This window comes from Lissotriton vulgaris, chromosome 2_1 (genome assembly GCF_964263255.1).
Source record: "Lissotriton vulgaris chromosome 2_1, aLisVul1.2, whole genome shotgun sequence".
Taxonomy (NCBI): Eukaryota; Metazoa; Chordata; class Amphibia; order Caudata; family Salamandridae; genus Lissotriton; species Lissotriton vulgaris.
In genome coordinates, this window is record NC_141687.1 from 1,361,729,516 (window position 1) to 1,361,753,890 (window position 24,375).

At 41.2% G+C, this 24,375-nt stretch overlaps 1 protein-coding gene across 1 annotated transcript in view; it reads left to right on the plus strand.

The window, feature by feature from the left end:
- LOC147732599 (contactin-associated protein-like 5) overlaps nt 1–24,375 on the plus strand; it is an 864,951-nt gene that overhangs the window by 516,704 nt on the left and 323,872 nt on the right. The gene's annotated exons all lie outside the window — the stretch shown is intronic.

Below are 24,375 nucleotides of genomic sequence, written 5' to 3' on the forward strand. Positions count from 1 at the left end.
TCTCTGAAAATGTTTATTGCACATGAGTTTGAATAACAAATCTGATGCTTCCAATGTATAAAATTCATCCTATTTTTGTTAGATTGGAGTTAAAATAGTAAATCTGCCGCCTTTCCCCAATGCGTCTACTTTTCCCAATATTTGTTAGCTAGGTGTTAGAATAGTACACTTTACCTCTTCTTCCCTAAGTATACTTTTTCTAAATTTTGTAGGTATTTAGTATTTTTCATTTGTTTATTTCATTTTTTTAAGATTTTGGATTAGAGTTAGGTATTATATATTACTTTTTGGGGGATTTTGAGAGCATTTTTTAAAAGGTTGAATATATTTAGAATTTTTTTTATATTTTTTAAATGAATACTTACTTTATGTGGTATTTTATTCTTTATTATCTTTTATTATCCTTTACATGTACTATAAATTTAATTTAAGTATTAGCTTCATGTGTCTGATAAATATCAGTCATTTATTTATTTTTAATTTATTATAAATTGTTACTGCTTTAATACATATGTTTTTATTTTTAAGATAATTAATGATTATTTGTTATCTTTAGTTCACATTTGTGTTATTAAAATATATTCATTTTATGAACAATAATTTAAATTCTACATAAAATTATAGTTGTAGGATATTGGGTGTTTGTGATGGTGAATACCCTTCTCAAGCAACAGCCATAATCCTTGTCAGGGTGAACCAACAAGTCACAAACTTAACGTGTGGTTAACCTTCTGGTAGCTTGCCACAAAAGCAGTCAGGCTTAACTTAGAGGCATTAATTTAACAATTTATGCAGAATACAACCTGTAATACAGTGAAAATACAAAACAAGAGAAGTCCCACAGCAATTTGGAAACATATAGTACAGTTCAGTAAATAAAGTGGTACCAGAAAGGCAAAAATCCAATCAGTAGAACCAGAGATGTGCAATTTCATAGTTTTCGGTAAGCATAGCGCCTAAAAGCACAAAGTGCTGCTCGATGTCATCAGGTCATGCTAACCAGGGAAAAGTCACAAGTTCAGGCCGATTATGATGGAAAACAGGCCCGATACATGGACCAGATTAGTCTTACTGAATAAGTTACCTTCTCAAAGTCTGTCGAGAAGAGTCCAGTTTGCGATCAAGGCACCAGCGAGAAATAAGGAGAGTGTTGCAGATGGTCACTGTTGTAGCACGAAGAGCACACCTGGCATTGTGGGTGGTTGCCAGTGTAGCGAAAAGTGCATATCTCGCATTGCAGTTTGTTGGTGGTGATCGATGTAGCACAAGGAGTCAGGTTCATTGGAGCTTTGTGGTAGCGGTTAATTTAAGTGGCAGAGTATCAGCACGAACAAGCCTGTTCAAAGCCAGAAAAAACCCAAAAGTTCGGGATTTCTCCTTTTTGCACTCTTGATGCAGCCAAGTGTCCAGGACTTGGGGAGGCACCTCTTGGGAATCAGTGATTCACTCTGGCAGAAGCCAGCTGGGCTCAGGCAGGTCTAGCTTCAGGTCCAGGCTTATGCAGTTGCAGCAGGTCAGCTTGGCAACTTGTTGTGTCCCTGCACCTCAGAACAGTAGGTCAGCCAACTGACCCTTAGAATCACTCAGGGTATCTTGGGATGAAGGGAGCAGGTCCAGTCTTCCTTCAAAGGGATCCTGGCAGGATTCAAGCAGCAGGGAAGTCCTATGGGGAGCAAGGCAGGACTCAAGCAGTAAGACGGTCCTCCGGGAAATAAGGCTAGCCTTAAGCAGCAGGGCAGCCTTCTCATAGTGGCTGGGCATATCTCTGAGAAACAAGGCAGGCTCAAGCAGCACAGCAGTCCTTTGGAAAACAGGCAGGCCTCAAGCAGCGGGGCAGTCCATTGGGGAACAAGCCAGCCCTTCTTCTGTATGAACCACAGGTCCAGAAGTGTACTGAAGAGTTGGTCTGAGCCTGTACTATTTATACCCAGTACCCTCTTTTGAGTAGGAGAAACTTTAAGGCTATCCCCCCATTAGGCTGGTATCAAATTTATTTGTGAGTATGCTGGAGGCAGCCCTTTAAAATATAAGTGAGAGAGGCAACAGCTCCACCCCACGTATGCTGGTAGGATGGCCCATCCTGTCAACTTCCAATCACCATTAGTCTTATTGTCTAAGAGGAATAGGTAAAGGCAAACTGCCAACTATTCACAATTGTGTGACCCAGGACTTAGGCTGCAGGCACCAAATGGTTAGGACAAGAAAACTGCAACTTTCGATGTGGGGCACAATATGGACGACGATTTCAGGTACCAATGTGGACGACGTTGTCAGAAAATATCCAAGGAGAATCTACCACTCAGGGAATATAATTGAGATGTTACCTAACAAGTCCAATGATTAAGGCATATCTAAACTATGCTGGAGAATGGTCAGGCCGTGTATATCTCCAGCTATATAGTTGAAAAAAGGCCATACGGATCTCTTGGAAGGAGCTTTCTGGTTTGTCTACCCTAGGGAGATTGCGCATAGCTTCAGCTCTTGGGCCAATGTCATATATGAGGACAGAAAAAAAAAGAAAAAAGAAAATCCAACTTTATTATTAAAGAGGATTTATTTACAATTACATTTCTTTTGAGACCAAACATTATATTTCTACATGTAATGCCATAAGGTAACCCAATGTTATCCAATGGGAGAGTTAGGCCTTAAAGTAGTGAAAAACAAGAATTGGGTTTTTCACTGCCGGGACATGTACAATTTAAAATCGCATGTCCTGCCTTTTAAATTCAATGGACCCTACCATGTGGGCTGTTTAGGGCATATCTTATGGGTGTGTTAAAAAGGAAACGAAGGTGTAGGCCTGGCAAAGGGGTTACTTTGCTAGGTCGAATTGGCAATTTAAACTTGCACTGCAGGCTGCACTGAAAGACCTGAGACATGTTTTAAAGGGTTACTTTAGTGTGTGGCACACTGGTTGCAGACCGACTATTAGCATGTAATTTTCAGGTCCTGGGTACCTGTAGTACCACTTTACTAGGGACATATAGTGATTTAAATGTGCCAATTGGCTGTTACCTAATTATACCATGTTTAAAGGAGAGAGCACAAGCACTTTAGCATTGGTTAGCAGTGAGAAGCACTAATGCCAGCAAAAGCAAAATCAGAAAACAGGTAGGGTGAAGGCAAAAAGTTTGACAGTGATCCTGCAGGGAGGGCAAAGTTCAAAAATAGTGAAGTCAATTATGAATAAATATATATACTTACCATTATATTATCAATATCTTGGCCAAAAATATTTTTAACAACAATATTTTAGCGTTTTAAATCATAAATACGTTAAGTTGTTATGTTTGTGTTCATTGGATTCATTATGATAATTGTGTACCTCAATATATTTGTGATTGACATTTTGTCACACAACCCATGTCAATGTGTGCATTCCAAGAGGAGAATGGAAGAGTGAGATTATGGTTCTGGGACCAGCTTCATTAGATGGGTTGGATGGTGGCATGAAAATTTGGGGGCATATTTACAAGCCCCTATTGACACCACAATGTCACTTTTTCTTAGCATGAAAGGGGTGGGCAAAGGGTGTTGCACTCATTGATTTTGATGCTGCCTCCTATTTAGAAGGGTGCTGTAAATAGGAGGCAGCACCAAAATTAGGACAAGGGAAAATCTGGTCTTACACTGGTACAATGAGGAGAAATGTTTAATTTCTCCTTGTTTTTGGTGTTCCTGTGTGTGCTGTGTTGTGCAGCACACATAGAAACAGCAAAACTCCATTGATTGTTTATGTGTAGGAAGGCGTCCCTTCCTGCACGTAAACAATCATTAAAAAATTAACATTTTGCAACTTCTATGTGTGCTGCAGTAAGCAGCAGACACAGAAGTTACAAAACTCCATTTCAGATTGTTTATATGCAGCAAGGGACACCTTCCTTCACAAGAACAATCTTCCCATGCAATGCATGCACCCTTACACTATGGTGCAAGGGTGCCTGCATTGTCATTAGGTGGCTAAATTAGCACCAGCACAGGGGGAATTGCAGGGCTGCACTGTATTCTTGTAAATAAGCCAAGGAGGTTAGCATCACACTTGCCACATAAACATGCTTCGTGTGGGGATTGTGTGCTGTAGAAAATAAGTAAAGGCTCAAAAGAGGTTTGCATTTTTACGGTTTCTTGTTATTCAAAACGGTTGTAGGTTACAGTAGTACACACCATGAACATAAAAATGAATAGGTTAAATAACACTAGGAAAAGTGGAACATCCCAACACTTAAAGATACCCAAACAGAGATAAGAATGTGGCTCAAAACCCATGAAACCAAAGACATGTTGGAATCGTTGAAATAGAAATCAAATATACTGGTGAAAAAAATAATCATTATTTTTGTGTGCAACTACTGCACATAGAGGAACACCAATTTTATTCTACAATTTGAAAGATTGACAGCTAGTGAAATGTGATACTATTGAGAGGGGAAATGGATAATAGTGCATGTGTGTATACAAAGTACACCTATGAGACTTGTTTCATATTACCACTCTATCATGGATGATCCAGAGGCTTTGATACAGCTGAAAACAACACTCACAATATACTTGTTTAACATAATTATTGGAGGAGGTGAATGTAATGTAGTCTTGTCTCTATTGGATTCATGCATTTGAGTGACCCAAAATACCTGTGAGATTGTTTGACAAGCATTTCTTTAAGTTATTGCAATAGTACAATTTAAGAGATAAATGTAGATACTCCCATGGAGTATCTCAAAAATAATAACTCCCTACATCCCACCCAGAATGGATTTAGGTGCAAGCAGGGCACAAAAACTGCCCTCATTGCAGTAATAGAGGAAACTAGGAAGATTGTGGACAGAGGAAGCTGCGCAGCCATATTGCTTTTAGACCTCAGTGCAGCCTTTGATACGGTTAATAACTCCATCTTGATTCAAAGGCTGAGTAATTTGGGCATTACCGGGACCGCACTGAGGTGGCTCCACTCCTTCCTCTCTGATCGCACTTTCGTCATGTTTGAGGATGATGTTTCATCTCCCCAGATGCATCTACAGTGTGGCGTTCCCCAGGGTTCGTCCCTCAGTCCGACCTTATTTAACATATATATGAGGCCATTGGCTGAGGTGGTGCTTCCCTGGGGGGTGCAACTGGTGACCTATGCTGATGACACTCAGCTAGTCATCACCCTGTCCGGGCAGGAGTCGACTTACGACAATCTTTCCTCCTGACTCAGCAGAGTCCGTGAGTGGATGGATGAGTCCTTCCTAAAACTCAATGGAGCGAAAACGGAGGTCATGATGCTGGGACATAACGCACCCTCCTCGGTGGAAGGATGGTGGCCGAGTAGTCTTGGCCAGCCCCCCCCCCCCCCCAAAAGAGCAAATCAAGAGTCTCGGAGTCTGGTTGGACCCCGCTCTTAATTTCATGGTGCAAGCCCGGAAGGTAGCAGCTACTTGCTATGCCCTAATTAGATCACTTAGGAAGATTATTGGGCTCCTTCCTTTTGAGGCGAGGTGGATTTTAGTACAGGCCCTGATTCTATCTCGCCTGGACTACTCAAACACAGTTTACTTAGGGGCCCCACAGGGGACAATCAAGGTCCTACAGACTGCTCAAAATTGTGTGGCCAGGATGTTACCTGACATTCCGCGAAGGACTTCTGCCAAACCCGCGCTGCGACAACTTCACTGGTTGCCAGTGCAAAAAAGAATTGAGTTCAAGGCCATGACCATTGTTCATAAAGCCTTGGCTAAGGTTGGACCAGTTTTAATCCAACCTATGTTCCATCTCTATCAAACCGGTCAGACCCTAAGATCTAGTAATAGGAATCTACTGGCGATTTCAAGGATTAAGAGAATTTGCATGGGTGGCAGGTGTTTTTCCCTACAGGCTGCAAAACTCTGGAACAACCTCCATGACACCATCCGTTTGGAAGAGAACCATCTTAGGTTTAGGAAGATGCTACAAACTTTCCTGTTCCTCTGAGCCATCGGGAATGAATGGGTCTTGAAGTGCTGGGATGCCTCCGGGTAGCCATGCGCTATACAAATGCGTAGTCATTCATTCATTCATTCATTCATGGTGCATTGCCTCTTTACAGTCTCTTTGATTGGCTGACTTCTATGCTTCTACTGCTATCTTTAAGAGAACTACTTTTTTGTTTTTTGTTTAAGCACTCCATGAGAATATATGTGTGTTTTTCGACTGTCACCATTGTGTGCTTTTTTCTCCCTCCTCACTGCTCTCTCATGCCTATGTGCATCTGTCCCACACCACACTTGTGCTGCTCTCTCTTGCCTTTGCACTTCCCCACCACTCTCAACATTGCACTCTTTCACCTTTGTGTTTCTCCTGTTGTCCATGGTCTCTTCCTCATATTGCTTTTCCCCCACATACCAAGATACTTCACCCCACCTGCTTCCTTAACAGCTCGTCTGTTTATTTTTATTTTTTCATTTTTAAACACTTTCACACAATTTTCTTTTACTTACTGATCCATAGCAACTTGGTAAATAAGAAGAGAGGAAACAGGGAGTCATTTTGTAGGCACTTGCATGCACATTAAATGCATGTGCATGCATACCAAAAGACGAGGAGGCCATATCATTGAGCCTTTTTGATTATATCTTTTTTAACCATGCTGCACAGCAGGCACTTTGCTGTACAGCTTGGCTAAAACATTGGCAAATTAAATAGGTCTCATTGATGAGACCTATCATCTTCACCAATGCGTGTTCCACTTACTCCTTTACTCTTATTTGCTGGAATTAAGAGTTCTCCATAAATTAATGGTATAATTGGGCTTTCAGGCCAATTGAAAGGGATTGTATATGTTAATAATATTTTTCCTTAGAGAAGGTCATTTTTGTATGTTTCCTGATATAAAATGTATGATAACCAAGGGGATGACTAGTATAGTCTAGTGAAAACAGTGCTTCCCTTGTTCCAGGTCTATTTGTTCTCTAAATAAAGTATGTTATGGTGCTTATGGAGGGGGTCATCATCCACAACCCCATCAATCAGATCTCAGCATGACATATTATACAATTCTTACAATATCCTAGCACACATAGTCAGATTTCATCATGCAAATCACAAATTATATAATAAAGAAACAATTGTTCTTCTTAATCGTTTCAGTCTTTACTCCAGTTGATCCCACCAACACGTGTTTCATCGCTTATTGGGTTGGTCACCTGCGACTTCATCAGGGCTGTCTCACTTGCGTGAGAAGCATCTAGCCTTCCAGCCGGTTCTACTTCTGTCCCGTCCAATGTAGCGGCCTGGGTGGAGAAAATTCTGATGCCCTATTCTGTCAAAATTCAGTAACCTTGGAGTTTTAAATAGAGTATCCAATGTTTAAATCTTGGCACATATGTCCAAAACCGTTCAACACCGTCTCCTATATGGAGATCCAGCAGCAGTAGCTGCGTCAACTTTCCTAGTATGCGTGCTGATAATACACCTCCGGTTCTTTTTTCGAATCCCGCGGCTGTCAGTATAACCGAATGCTAGGATATTGTAAAAACCCTGATATAAAATGTACCGGTGGAAATGTGAAACACTACCCATATCCTTTATAACCATGTGAGTCAGCTTGGGTAAATATGACAAGAAATGTGTGTCTAGTGGTTTGAAATATCTTGGGGTTGTAGTAAGTTTTGTTTATTTTTTAAATGTGTGCAATATTGTAATTTAGATGTAAACTTAGCTGATGACTTAGCATTTGAAATAATGTTGCTATGAACTGGCAACATGTCTTTCCTTGGCTTATGCTAACTAGGCTTCAGTTAAGCTTTATTGCCAACTTGTTCAAAATGGATGTCTCACCCTGCACATTCACTGTTTATTAGTTCTGTTGCAAGCAGTCAAGAAAAGTTGTGTTTGTTAATTTCCTTATTACATTCTTACAGGAAGAATGTTTTCTAACATGGGCTCTTTATTTAATGTTACTCAAGGTTTCTTACACCTACTTGCTGTATTGCATTCATTCACAATAGTTCACTGTTTTGCAAGTAGTTTGGTCTGACATCTTATTATTGTAGTGGGATGGTGCTTAGGTAATAGATAGTATGGGTCTCTAATTTTCTGTGTGCTGATTTGCTGAAACTGTAGTCTTTTACACTATGATGATTCTGAAAATGTCATTTTATTTTAGCAGATGATTTCCTATATAACTGCACAAATTTGAGGGTGAGCTAGATGACTATCCAGTGCTACTAAGGATGCTGTTCGATATCTTACTAATTTTGCTGCTCATTAGGGACTTTTTTGATTTTTCTTATTATTCTGTATTGTTTCAGTGCTGAATACCTTCATCTCAATGCCTCTATGTATCGTCACTGTGCAATTTCTGTATTGTACCTTTAGAACTATTGTAATATTTGTTTCAAAATGTTCTAATTTGGCCTTAGAATTCATTTACTGAGTCTGTCCTTAATTGATTGTACTTTTGGTATGTTGTGTTATCTTGGGACACATACCTTAAGAAATTGAGCTTTAATACTGTCCATGATCCACCCGCCCATTAGCGTGCAACTGACGTGTCTTTTGGGGGTTAGGAATTTAGGGGTTCCCCACACCCATAGGTCTTTCTTTACTAGAGGTCTTAAGGGTACGGCAAAAGATAAACTACAGCCATTGATAGTTAAATAAAAAATGACATTCCCTTATGATCGTATCTCAACCTCTCTACATTGAGTACAGTTCAGGTAGTAAAGATGGTATTACATCCAGATAAAATTACATTTTTGTATTTTTGGAATAATTTAGTGACAATCTCCAGAGCAATACTTTATAATTTATTGTTAATATCAAACTGTTCATCTAGGGTAGGACATGACCAATAAAACACACCTTTAAATTAGAGGCCAACACCATGGTTGGAGGTATGTTCACAGCACTTTTATACTTTACTCATTATTTCATAGAACAAACTCTTAAAATAAAAGCGGTACACAAAACAATAACAAATATTTTTTTCACTGTACTTATAGTTCACTGTAGTAATATTTGAAAAACAAATAGTCTCATGCTCAGAATTAAACCACAGTCCTGTAACATACGAGATAAGTAAAATAATTGTTTTATGGAGAAATACATTTGCCATTGTTGAATTTAATAAAGAGTATAAGATCCCCAAACTCCCACCCTAAATTAACCTTGACTCTTACTCTATGAAGAGTATTTCTAATTGATGGGTTTGGGAAAAGCACCATATATGTTGTAATGTTTGATGAGCTGAAGTAATCCTTTTTTAATGCTTCAAAAGATTTCTCATTCAAATAAGCTTGGTCAATTCTCAAACTTGTAAAAGCGACTAACCCTTTTTATAAAACATTTGTGGTAGTGTTCTTCACTGGGGAAAATGTAGCTGATCAAAAAGAAGAAATTTTTTAATATGCTCGGTCAAAGTCCCTGTAAAAACCCTGGAGTATGTCCAGTAGACATACAGGTTGTTGCTCATAATCTGGTTTAACAAAGCATACAGTATGCAAGATTCCATTAGGGGAGCTCACTGCACATAAGAGGATTACATACCAGAGGCCAAAAGTGCAAAAATGTTGGATTTGTTATCTATTATACACTATTTTCCTAATAATGTGGAAGAAAAATGGAAAAAAGAAGTCATGCTAGACCCAATGTTCATTTGTTCATTATTCAAGTTCATTTGGACCTGAATTTCAGATGTGATCCCAATTATATTTTTTTGTTACTACCAAACTTCTGTGGATCTTTTCGTGAATTAGTGTGAGCTCTCAGTCTCACCAAACCACCATGAATTGTTTTGAAGTTACCAAGTAATTTCACAGTGTCCTTTGTAGAACATGGTAATTACACTTGTTCAATACCGAACTATTTGCAGGAGGGAATCTTACTAAATCTAAACCAAACTCATTGAGTCGTCCAGTATACTGCCCATAAACACTTCCCAGGATATAGAAAAGGAATGGTTCTAGATTGAATCAATCGCGGACTGTAGCAGAGAGAGGTAGAGGCTTGATTTGATCTTTGACTGAGCTCTCACGTTAGCATAAAAGATTATAACTGTTTCCCTTAAAGTTCCCTTGACTGATTTAGTGTTATTTTAGCCTGAGCAGCAGGAGAAACCTTCAGAGATGTATGCTTGAGATATTTAGTGTAAAAACACAATATACAGTAAACAACAATTTTGTCAAACGAAAAATACCTCATAATAGTATAAAGAATGCAACATTGATAGACCTGTCAGCCTTAGGGTGGTCTTCTCCAAACTCTTTGCCTTTTTTCCAAATTCCATTTTTAATTAACCCCTTCCGTGCTCATGACGAGCTCAGCTCGTCATGAGGTAGCCTGGAGCTGTGCTCATGACGAGCTGAGCTCGTCATGACACCAGCAAAATGGCAATTCCCAGCACAGGAGGGGAATTGCCTTAGCAGCCATAGTGTTAAATTCATTTTTGTTGGTTTTTGGACTCTGTGCACCTTACCACTGCTAACCAGTGCTAAAGGACTTGTACTTACTCCTCTAAAATTGGTTAAGACCCGATTGTCATACTTAATTTACTTATAGCTCCTTGTAGAGTGATGTACCATATATCCAACACTTTTAAAATAAATGCTACTAATGGCCCTGCAGCACTTATTGTGCCACCCACTTAAGTAGCCCCTTAAAACATGTCCCAGACGCGCCATAGCAGCATGTATGCAGTTTTAAACTGCCAATTCAGCTTGGCAATATAACCCTTATGCTAAGCCTTACACTCCCCTTTTATTGCATTTAAGTTACCCCTAAGGTAAGGCCTAAGTAGCCTATTGGGGCATGGCGCAGTGTAACTTAAAGGTTGGACATATAGTTTTAAAGTTTTTTCATCCTCATAGTGAAAAACACATACATTTGTTTTTCGCTATTGTGAGGCCTATCTGTCCAATAGAATAACATTGGGTTGGTTGCTGTATTACATTTAATAAGTATTAACTTTTGATTATGAGCATTTAGGTGTTCTATATTTTGTATCTATAAATTTTTTATTATAAATCCTTTGTAATGGTAATGTCAGATTTTAAATTAGAGATTTGAATTTCCTGCCCTTTGCTATTTTGATCATGCAGCCTCCCCAGGTCACATGAATGGGTGTAGTTGGCAGTTGAGACTTTGTGAATTTCTCTCAGACACCCACACAATAGAGAGATTAGGTGTGCCCGAATGGGCTATCTGCTGGGAGGATGGGGAGAGTAGCTGGGATTAGCCCCACTTGCAACTGAATAGGCAATGTTGTGCCTTTCACACAAAGGGCTTCTCAACATTGAATTGTATCTACATCCAGCTTGGAGCCAGGGCAAAGGAGTCATGAAATTCCAAGCGCTTCAAAGAGAACCCTCTTGAATTGTATCATGTATACAAATAGGGCCCTCAGACCCACTCTTAAGTTCACTTTCTGGAGCTCAGAAAGGACACTCTCAGACGACTGCTGTGGTCTGCTGTGAACTCCACAAGACTGTTTTACTCCGCCTGCTTTGTTTGCTTCCTGGAGCCTGCCTTGAATCCTCAGAGGTCTGCCCTGCTGTTTGAGCCATGCTTCTCTACCTGACCCCAAAGACTAACAGAGTGACTCAAAAGGCTAGTTTGTGGGCCTACTGTGCAGAGCCAAAGGGACATAACAGTCTCCCACTAGCTTGAACCCACACCTGGACCCAGCTTGAGTGATTACTAGCCCTCCAAGTGGAGCCACCTATTCCCGAACCTTTGGCAGCAGTGCTAAATGTGTCCAGATAGCCAAAATTTGAATGTGGCTAAAAACTGCTCTGAGAACTGAGAAAAGAAAGGGAAGAACCAACTTGTCTACTAAGCCAATGTGCTTTAAAAGCCAAAGAAGCGGAGATAAAAATATTGCCCTATCAACAACAGGGTGCTAAGATGCAAAAGCACATGTCAGCACCCTTTTTCACTACGCTTCCCTTTGCATCTCTGATGAGATGCAAAGTGGGCATTCCAGTGCAAAATATTAGGAGAAATGTCGCTAAGCGACATTTCTCCTATTATCAAGCTTCACGCTAACCCTGTTAGAGACAAAAAAAAAAGCAGCGCTAACCATGGTTAATGCTGCTTTATTACATCTGCTAATTTTCAGACTTAGGGCCAGATGTAGGTAGGCAAATACCGGTCGGTAACGGCCGAAATTCGTTAATTTCGGCCGTTACCGACCGGTATTTGGAAAATGAGATGTAGGTGGGCATTTTACTGATTTGGTAATTTACTGAATCGGTATTTTAAGGAATCTGTAAATTACGGATTCCTTAAAATACCGAATCGGTAAATTACCAATTTTGCTATGTAGGGAGCCCTCACATGAGTGCTTTTTCCCTTTTAGGATTTGTTATTACCACCAACTACAAGTTGGTGGTAAATAATGAAAACCTTGGAAAAAGCATTTTTTTTGCTTTTCCAACAGTGCCATAGTGCAGACATACATGCCCTAAGGGCATGTATGTCTGCAACATGTGCACCCATACACAATTGAGGGGTGCACCAGGGGTCTCAAAGTGACACCCTGCCACCCTTCAATGGGCCTCCAGGCCCATAGGAGTGAATGGCAATTACCGAATCGGTATTTACCGATTCGGTAATTACCGAAACTTACCAATTCAGTAATTTTTTCGGTAAAATTACCTACATCCCATTTGCCTGTTATTAAATACTGAATCAGTATGATTCGTTATTTAAGTATCGGTAATCTGGGATTACCTTCATCGGGCCCTTAGCCATGTAATCCAATGAGAGGTGGATTACATAGCTAAATCCACCATGGGCTATCAACAAGGATATCCCTATCCTTGTAGTTTTATCGCTGCATTACCAGCGATAACCTCCCATAATGCCGCTATCGCTGGATTTTTTATCGCCTAGGAGGTTAGCTTTGTTAATAACGCAATAACCAGGCGCTATTATCCAGAGATAGCGGGCGTTAAAAAAATTAACGCTAAGCGCCCTTAGCGTTAATTTTCCCCGTTCCTTATTAATATGCCCCTCAGTTCTTAGTAGTAATGAAAGTATGTATCTGACTCTTTCTTGATGCAACACCAGACAGAGTGAGATCAAATCATTGGAAATCTCAGTGCCAGCACTGCAAAGTCGACCAAAATAGGATTTTGAATCCACAATCAGCCAGCATCATTTGCAATGAAAAAAAGGAGACGTTCATATTTGCTCAACATGTGCATTCACCTCAGGTCCCATTTGCCTTCACAAGGCTAACCAATGAAGCTCCAAGGAAACTAAATAGGTTGTCTTCTTCTCCTTGTATATCCTGTCAGTTAAAAGCAATTGTGGTTTAATTTTCTTTTTTTGCCATGTTTTTGAAACAATTTCTTGGCAAGAAGCATATTCACTCCAACTAGACAAAGGTCATTCCAATATGTAGTGTGAGAGATCGTGCTAATTCTTTGACAATGAATATCATACAGGTCCCAAGAAAAGTAGAAGGTGCATGCAAGATATAGTATAAAAAGATTATTAACAACTGTCGAGTCTTGGCATAAACTAAACACCAATCCTAATCTATTGGCCTACAACTGTAGTGCCGGTCTGAGAAATAATATTTTTCTCAGTAAATGGTTTTCAATGCTATCTTACTCAGTTTATAGGACTTGCCACTAAATTGCCACTGTAACAACCCCCTTCAGGAGCCTATGGTGCAAGCAGTGGTTACTGGTCAAAACGTGGGGGTTGTGGCCTTCTACTCCTGTTGTCCTCTGCCACAAACTACTATTGGTCCTGAGCAATTGAGCAAGTACTACCTTTCAGAACTTGAATCTCCGTGGTAGTAGGGGTGGAGCAGTTCAAGGCTCTTCAGTAGAGGTTGTTATTAGGTGTACACAGATGTTATATTCAAACCACACACAGTGACCACATTAACTGATTTTGACTTAACACAGCAAACGTGATGGCCCTAACTTCACTGGAGTGCTGCTGACATCCTTGGGTCACCGATTCTAGAAATCAAGGGTGATGGCCAGCCCTAAATTTATGGTGGCCCCCACCTAGCATCCAGGGATTACCGACTTTACAAGAGAAGGGTTGCACAGTGCACACTCTCATAATAATCTGACTACACTGGATCGGACATCTCACACTTTGCTTACTGAGATCCGCTTCACAGAATCCATGCTGGGCCTCGCTCTCTCCACGTCCTCTCCTCCTCACAGTGTCTGGTAATCTTAATAGGCAAGCCGATGGCTGGTGCTCCAGGCTAATGTCAAGCGGTCTTGGCTACCTGGTTGATGGCACCTCACCCAGAAGGGAATCTAGCAGACTTTGATCCCTAGTCCTTGTTACAGCAGCTTGAAATATTGGTTCACATCTCTGTTCAGACTCTTGTGGGACTTGTGCTTCCACTTTTGAAGTCCATGCTCAGACACAAATACAGATATGATTTAGTATGTTGCCCTTTGTAATTCATATTGTGTGTATCAACGCCAATTTACCTCTTGCATTCTATGGACACGTTGCAGCTGTCCTATGCACCAATGCTGATCTACTTATGATGGCTCCAGCAGATCGTGGCACTCAAGGCAGGAAATCCCTCTGGTGCAATCATCAGATGAATTTCCATTTGACCAGCATGGGAAGAGCTTACCCAGCACCCAAGGCTCTTATTTTTCTTCTGAAATGATCGGTGCGCATGCTATGCAGACATCATTTCATAGCGAGCGAAAGTGAAATAAGCCGATCAACGCATTTCACTCTCACTGCATCAGTCCTGGGGTGCTTTTCTTCCCTTTTTAATGGTCCCTTTCCCTGATGGATCTCTGTTTGAGGATCATAACAGAAGGGCAATCCCGAAGCAGGAATCCAGAACCTAGACACCAGGACTTTTTTTGAGGGGGGACCTGCCCCTCACAATCAGCTAGTGCTCCCTCGGCCCACAGGTTTTTCTGCTCCCCTGGAGGCATATTGGAGGTTCTTACCTCCACCAGGGAGGCAGAAAGGCCACTAGACACCAAGGATTGGGGGCAGTCTGCCTAAGTATTAGGCCTTACCAACCCCTAATATGACCAGAAACAGTCTTTTCAGTTTTGTTGCACCCGCTGGGGGCAGATAAGAGGTCTTTAATGGCAACCGGACCAGCAACAGTCTTTCCACCCTTCTTGGGATTAATTTAAAGCATCCCTATCTTTTTGGCAAGTGGGGAAATATTTATTTTGGATTTTTTTTTATATATGCATGGGTAGCAGAGTTGGGATAAATCCCACTATTGTCCTACTTCAATGCTGAATGGCTTCACTTTTCAGACTCAGGTCTGCTTTCACCTGAGGAAGCCTACCAAATCCAGGCAAATCTGAAAACTAAACACCAGGGGCAGCCGAAGATGGTGTAGATTCAATGACATTTTCTTACACAATGCCCTGAAAATCTTAAATTGTGACTAAAATTGCACATTTTACTTACATTTATGTGACATAAACCTCCAGAATCCCCAGGGATTGACAACATTCCTACCACACTACTTTCCTCCATTTGGCCCAAAATGTTACCCCTTATGTGTGGCTGGTGCTAACGTCCATGATGCAAAAGGCCTAAAAACACAATGTAGTGAAATCACCAATAGGGGTAGCTCCATTGTTTGGACCCAGGCTCTGCAGCCACACAGGGAAGGCTACCAAACCCAGACATTTCTGAAAACTAGACATCTAGGCAAGTCTTGTGCGATGTGCCTCAGGTAGATCTCACACGATTTTCTCACAACAGTTTCTCACTCACAACGCCCTTTAAACCGCAAACATTACCTAAAATCACATATTTTTCTTTCATTGCTGTGTTGTTCCCCACTTTTCAAAATAAAAATGTTTTCCCGCGTGTGTAACTTGGCCTAGTGCCCCCATAAGCACAAATCAAACCAGCATCAATCAAAAGTCGCTCCATGAGGCTCCCAATGACCTTGGGTTGATTCTTGCCTATCACATGCACTAGGGCCAGCCGCAAAAGTGAGGTAGCATTTTTTTTGGGACAAGTGGGATAATGATGGGTGGTAGGAATTTTGTAGATTCCTGCTGATTCCAGATGTTTACGTCACAGAAATGGAAGGGAAATGTGACATTTTAGGCCAAGTTTGAGATTTGCAGGGACTTATGGGTAAGAATATTTGTGGGATCCAAGCAAGGCATACCACTCTGGGAAACCCTGGGAATCCAGTTTTTATAAATCTATGAGTTTGGTAGTTTCCTAAAGGGAAAACACCTAGCAGTGAAAAGTTTCATTTCCCTCTCCTCTGTCCTTTTCGTTGTCAAAAGGACAGACTGCCACAGCAGGAGCATATGCAGTTCTACTTAACCCATGACACATGCCAAGGGAGTAGCTGCACAAAGAATGCTCTGATCCTCTTCCTCTAGTGTGCGTGTTTCTATCCTAACCCTCTGGAATATTAGCAATCCACATCTGTCGGAGGGTTGCAGTCCTCCTCTCCAACTAGCCTTCCAGTCTTTTAGCTTCCAAAATTAAACCTATTGGCCTCCATATTAAGTACCATGCAAAGGCACACATACATTCCAGTACTCAAATGCAAGCAACACACACAGAATATATTTATCATGTAGACCAAAGGAGGATGACTTGCACATCCTTTTCTTCTGCCCAGCCTATGTGCAGGCAAGAAGAAAATGGATTAAACCACTGTTTAATCTCTTAGGAATAAGATCTTGTATGATTGCATTCCGAATGATCAAAATGGATATAACACAAGACATTGTATTTAGTGTCAGTAGATTCTTATACTCCGTTTATTTTGTTCGCAGGAAAAAAGATTTAAAATTGTAAAGCTAGGAGGGGCGCACTTTTGTATTTACAAATATCATGTTTTAACCTGTATAATAAATTCGACTTGATGGGCATGCAGTCGTGTTTTTTAATATGTTTTTAAATTGCATTCACAATTTAGATGCAAATTTTCTTAATGTATGTCTTGTTATGCAAATCTTTTATGGCAAATTCAATGCCGAAATAAAGAAATAAATGAATGAATATATTTATCATGTAGACCAAAAGTGAGTTAAGTACACAGCTGTGAAAATTTACATGAGTGGACTGGTAGGCATCACTAAGGTGAGGTAGGTGGCAAGACCTGTACACTCTACTGATTACTATACTATAAAAGAAAAAACAGGTATGCTGTCACCTTCTGATCACTCCCCTTAACTACTGGCAAGGGCTGTAGTCCTCTACCACTACAAGGGTGCCCTTCCCAATCTAACAATAACACATTCCCATGAGACAGGCCTAGGTACTGGGATAATCTGTGTGTGTCCATTTTCAAAAATGTGTATCAAGTGTCCAGGTATCAATGCAGCTGGGCCACATCCATCAATATGTAGGGGACTTTTCTGTCCACACAGGTACATGGATTATGATTGAAGGATTGTTTTTCACAGTATATTCCTTGACCAGGTAAAAGAGTGAACAAAGGTCTGTAATACTCGCCGAACCTAAACAATGCCATTCTAGCATTTCTCTGTTTTATCACACTCATCAGTTTCCAGTTTAGGTTTCGATCCTTAAAGAAGATGATTTAAGGATATTTTGTATTACTTTTTTGTATTAATCTTTCAACTACCAGAGCCCAATCAGTAGCTCACTATTTCATTATTTATGTCTTATTTACCCTTTGATGATTTCCATTCCTACATGTTTTCAGCCCTTGTGGCTGCCATGTTCCAATTTTTGTCCACATTTGCCTCTGAAAAGTAAGGGTTGTTGCCACATTCTGCATCACTTACCACAAAGAACTAGACCATCAACCAAAGTCCCTGTCAAGCAAGATTGAACTTTGATAACTACCATCATGTGACAACCTAGTGGGAAGGGAAATAGATGATCCCGTTTCCACTATATGCTTGAGACTCTACCAGTATTTGTCAAGGATGTAGCTAATTCATTTCTGCCACATTCAAGCCAAGACATGTACATTGAAGGCCTCTCTGCCTCCGGACCTGCCCAGGGACACAACCTCCCAGCCTGCACTGTGGCCAATGCTGCCGTATCACTTCCTCGTGCCCGGAGGCGCCAACAAAAGATCCGGAGGGCTCCCGCAGCGCGGGACACGCTCGGGAGGTGCCCGGGAAAGGGCGGACCCTTCTGCACCCGTCCGCGACAGGACTTGGCAAGGATGGGCCACCCCCCTAACATCTTGGCGCTGATCACACCGACTACAAGTGATGTCACTATATCAAGTTTAGGCGGAGAGGTTATTACCCATTCAAAAAGGGCCTCCAGACCTGTTAGCACCACAAATTTCTTAGATAGAATTGAGCCGCCAACAAAGCAAACCAGGGGTGGGGTGTCTCCTAAATTAAAATAAAAACAGAAACAAAAGCCCAGACCAGAGACCCATGTAACTAGGCCCCTTGATACAGCAGGTTTTGTAAATAATGAAATGTCCTATAATGGTGAAGGTGCTTGTGCGGGGCTGGGGGCTGATCTTGAGTGCTGGAAAGAGTGGAAACATTGCTAACTGCTCTTTTTGGGCCCTTACTAGGCAAACTAAGGTCAATAGAGGAAAAAGTGTCATTATTCATGGCCCAGATTAGTGCACCTGTAAGTGAAGCTAGCCGGCGTGTATCTAGCCCTTGTGGGGAATTGGAAGTTCCCAAAGTACCAGTCGCACCTGCCATAGCAGCGGGTAAGGGGGGAGAAAACGGGTTTAATGAACAGCCCACGGGCACACAGGATGGTGGGAGTAGAGTGCCATACCCAGTTTCCTCGGGAGAAAATAGAAATAGCACAAACATCCCCCCAAGGGGACATAGGGACCTGAGGGCAGGGACTGCAGGCAATTTCTCAGTACAACAAACAGCCCCCAGTCAAATAGGGGTTAGAGCCACTACACATCAACACTCTAGGGAGTTGTCAACTCAAAGTGCCCAGGGTACCATAGATCTGCCGGTTTTAGATCTATTCCGCCTCATGTCCATATACAGTGGTCTTGAAGGGCGTCCCGGCCTGTACGAGTGATGGAGAAGAATCCACCTAAAAGTTGAACAACAAGGCAGCACACTGTATGTGTAGGAATGTAGGGTTCAATATCATCGACCATAGGCACATCCTGATGGCTAGAAGGGTGTCTTGGATTGGCAGTTCCAGGAAAGTTTTCCCAGGGGACTGCATGATTTTGTATTTAAAGTACCCTGAGCTTGCGCGCAAGTTGCTCACTCAGAGTAAGGGGCTTTATCAAGATGTGGCAGCTCAAGTATCAAAATGCTCCCGCTGGGCTTCTTTTACAGATACATGATGAACCTGAATAACCAGCATGAACACTGGGGAACTTGGTGGGAGCGTGTGGGGAGGCCTCATAGTCCCGACACATAATTTGTATGCCCCCCTCAGTAATGCTAGAGATTTAAACAATATCTATTGACTGGGTTTGCCTGGGACAGTTAAGGGTGTTCATGCCCATGGAAACAAAGTCACCGCTATAGATTCGGGAGGGTCAGATGTGTCGAGCACAAATGGGGAAGCTGTAAGTCCAACTACCTCAGATTATCTAGTAGCCCGAACACAAGAGCTTAAAGACCCAAATATGGAACACCACGGGCCCCAAAGCCACCTGACATTGGCTAGCTTAGATAGACAAAATGAGAGAGATTTTAAAATAGTTTCCTGGAACATAGCAGGCTTATCTGCCAAATTCAAGAATGAAGATTGGTTATTTTATATAAGAAAATTTCAAATTATCTGTTTACAGGCAACATGGGAAGTAGAGAATAGCACCTTCCATTTAGAGGGTTATAAAACCTACCAGTATGCAAGGCAATATCAGGGAGAGCAAGGGGAGGGTTGGCCATATATGTTGGTCTCAGGATAAAGGGCAGATGGATTGACTAGGATTGGGACTCATATATTATGCAGGGGCTTAGGTTTTATAATAAGGGTCACAAGCTAATGTTTATTAATTTTTATAATGCAACGTCACCAAGTGTGGATGAGCTTGATAGTAGGCTCACTCACATACATGAGCAAGGGGCGTTGGTGCCCCATCTGGTTTTAGCTGGGGACTTTAATTGCCACCCGTGTCCAAATTTGAAAGTTAATTGTGGGGATTGGTCATCGTGTACACTGGAAGAGGACCCTCATATGGAACACACAAATGAGGGAAGGGTACTATGCAAGTTGTTAAATACGCATGCCCTCACACATACCATGGATCTGGTTGAAGTTGGAAAGGATAAAACGATCCACCCCACATTCAAAGGCAGAGGATGGGTTCCATTTATTGATTCCATTTTTGTTTCTGTAGCACTAAAACACTGGGTCTCGGGTTTTAGAATTTGTTTAAGTGTTTTCAGTGACCATAATCCGAATGTCTTGTCCCTTGTGGAGTTAAACCTTTGTAAGAAACCATCTAGTGCGGGGGTGGTATGTGCCACAGATCAAGGTAGGAGGCTGAGATAGTCTCAGGCTAATGGTGAAGCCTTTTACAGAGCAATATTAAAAGACTGTGAACAGGTCTATACGAACTGTTTAGACCCGAATGTGGAGGGGTTGAACTAGATAGGGCCTTTGAGGGTGTCGCTCAACTAATTGACGGTCTGCTAAGAACTACATCACACAGAGCTAGATCGGACGACCCAAGGTGGTTTGACCAACAGTGTTCTCGTGCCTTAAGAGAGCTGAAAGTCGCTCTAAAATCTTCCCTAAGAGATGAGGGTAGGATAACCCTTTGTAGGATAAACTATAATTTGGCCGTTAAAGGCCGTAAAACTAAATTACAACAGCAAGCTTGGGAGGTTCTGAGGGAGGCGATGGAGTTAAAGGATACAACTGCCTTTTGGAAAGTTATAAACAATCCTTGTTTCCAAGAGGCAAATAAACCCTGGCTAGTTAACAAGGTCTTGCCGGAGCAATGGCAAAAGCATTTTTATGGGCTTTATATTCACTGTTAGGTTGAGGCTCAGTCGGAGGAGGATAGGGAGGAACGGAATATCACCCCGATAAGTTTCTCTGTCAGTGAGATTAAGGTAGGGATTGAAGGTTTGACCCAAAACAAGGCCCGGGTCCCGATGGGGTTCCACCCGACCTTTTTTTTTAATAAGGTAGATCACTGGGTGCCCATTCTGACCAGAGTCATTAATGCAGCAGTAGATACAGTTATGCTGCCATCCTGTTCCACAGCCCCTATTATTCCCATTTTTAAAAAGGTAACAAGGGTAGCCCACTTTGTTATCAACCAATTTCCCTAATTGATGTGTCAGCAAATGTTTTAGGGCGGGTTATCCTCAGCCGGCTAATGGACTGGGCTGAGGATCAGCATATCATAACTGACACCTAATTTGGAGCTAGGCCAGGGAAGTCAACCACCGACCAATGTCTTAACATATATATACTTGTAGCCAAGTACACCATTGTCAGCCAAGGGTCTGTGTACCTGGCATTTATGGACTTGACGGCGGCTTTTGACCGAGTTAACCAAGGGAAATTATGGGCAATCCTGGGCGACCTTGGAGTGGACCCTGGACTTATTAATATTCTAAAATCTTTGCACCAGAATACCACCTCCACGGTCAGATATAATCAGGAGGGAAGTACCACAGAACACTTTTTATGCTCAAGTGGGGTCAGACAGGGCTGCATTCTGGCCCCATTTTTGTTTACATTGTACATAAAAAGTCTGGATCAAGCACCTAGCACGTTAAAAGGCTGACACACCAAGAATTGGCTCTCGAGGGGGATCCCTGTCCTGCTTTATGTGGATGACGCGGTTCTCCTTGCCCGCACTTCCAAAGCGCTGCAGATTCTGATAGACAGCTTCCTTTCTTTTCTGAAGAACTTAGATTTGTCCCCCGATTTGTCCAAGTCATATATTATGGAAGTGGGCAAAAACAAAAAAGTAAAAAGTACGATTATATGGTCGGTTCTGATCGCCTGGAAAAGGTGCACTCCTTTTCGTATCTGGAGATTTTATTCAATAGATGTCTACATTTTAAAAATTTACTTGAGGAGAAATGTCGCACTCTAGCTAGTTGCTCTGTGTCGATCATGAATTTTGCACAAAGGCTAGGTCGATGGTCACCTGAGCAAATTTTGAGATTATACAGCTCCATGTGTTGTAGCAAACTCCTCTACGGATCGAGGTATGGGGTTTTATTGACGTGCAGCTTTTACAAATAGAGGAAAATAAGTATCTTTTGCTTGCTCAAAGTGTCTCAGAGTACATCATCCCACATTGCCCACAAAGAACTTGGTGTTTGTTACATTAGGAACAGGTTGGGAGTCAAACCCCTAGTCTGCTGGACTAAAATTTGAGCAAACACGGAGGCCACATTCAGTAGGCAGGTCATAGCAGACTGCCTCACCCGCGACCGGGGTCTTAAAATCCCATTGCTAAAGTATGTGAAGGAGGCCCACGAAGGAATAGGATGTGCAGACCTTTTTACTGACCCTTCTAAACTATCTGTGCAGGATAAGGCCTTGGTTAAGGACTGTTTTTTTAAGCATGTTGCAACACTTAGGGAAGATAGGGAGCTGATTAAATCGTCAGTGAGAGAACATCTTCTAATCAAAACATCAGTCGGCATTGCACCCTATTTGTCTTACTTTCATAATGCCCATGATAGATTTTTAATGACACGGTTCAGGTTAAATCTTCTGCACCACATACGAGCTGACCCAGCAGGGTATACATTGTCTATTGAGATGAAGGGACCGTGTGGCTGCGACCAACAGTCTCCACAGGATAACCTTCACTTTGTTTTACTATGTCCCTTTTATTCACAACATTGGTGCCTCTTTTTAAAGAGAATTTTAAAGAAAGCTAGATTTAAACATGCAAGGGTGACCCTGTTATTTTTCAAATTGTCCTCAGATGCTTTGACTCTGTTTTGCACTGACATTTTTTTAAGGGCAGTGGTCAGGCTTAGAGCAATAAGGGGCATTGGGTGAACATAGGTCGCCCGTGATGTCATTCTTTCTATGGCCTCATGAAGGAACCTGCTGAGGGGAGAGGTTCTTAATTATTGATGAACTGAATATGTATCATGTAGAATTTTAGATTGTTGAATTTTTTGATTTTTTTCACTATGATGTATTTTACTTGTACTTTTATGGTATTTTTTCTATACCAAATAAAGTATTGTGATTGATTGATTGATTGATTTGATTATTAAAAAAAATCATAAAATAGTAGCATAAAACACTAAAAGTAAATAAATAAATAAGGAAAATCACATTAAAAAGCATTGGTTACCCAAGCTGATTGTAGATTTTACGAAGCATTCCACAGGGTAGCAAAGTTCTAATTGTTTAACATTTGGATAAAACAAAGTGCTGGTCTGCATTCACTAAATCAGTAGTTCTCTACAACAGGAAATTGAAAGTGGTGCATGAGGAGTTAATAAAATATGCAGAAAACCACAAAGTGCAGCAATGTCTACAGTAAGGATTTATCACAGGGACAAATAGGAACTGATGTCTAATTGTATTGTTCTGATAAAAAATTGAGAAGACTATGCGTGCTTTCCAGTCTTGGTGATTCAAGAAGCACCAGCTCCTCATCTTTAGCCTCTTGATTCATAGTTCATTATAAAAGTACTGTTTGAAGATGCCTCACAGCAAGTGGTAAGTTATGTTTGTCAGATAATTAAGTAAATGGCCAATGGCAGTGCATGATGTGGTTTCACTGTCGTTTTAGTCCCACTATTTTGAAATGATTTGAATTGTCACGGTTCTGCTAAAGGGCAATCAATATATTGTGTTTGACACCCTTTACAATCCAAAAAAGCAGATTTAAAATATGAACACAACGCTGGGTACACGTACTGAAGTACACGTATGTGAATGAACAGGAAATAGTTTGCTGCATGAAATGTTGAGAAGAAACATTATTGAGTATTTAAATCGTGTCCGATAAATAAACCTACATAAAGTAAATGCGTCTGGTAAATGGTTTGCAGGTTCCAACTGTGTACTTAGGTCATTAACGAAAAGGAAACAGTCTGATTTATGTAGAGATTGAATGTAACTGCAACACACTATTGCAGAACTTACTTAAGATCTAAACAAAGATGAAAGGCATCTTATAATTTACAATGGGATCACTGATCCCATTGTAAAATATAATCTGTAATAGATTTCAGAGCAAGACATGATTACCAACTGCGTGCTACATGAAGCTTGCTGCGATAAAGGTCCTGTGATGAGCGTTCCACAGTAAGGGCTCACCACAGATGAAATCCATGTTCCAATGGTACACCCCAGAAAGGATCTGAGATCTAATCCCCGACAAAACTGATCTCTCCAAGATATCGCAGGGCCAGATGGGGCGGTCGCTCCTTTTTGGTAGCGGACGCCAAACTCTGGAACTCCTTTCATCTTCCATTCCCAACGCAGAATCTCTCTCTGTTTTCAGAAATTTGCTGATAAGATTACTCTTCTCATCATAGATGG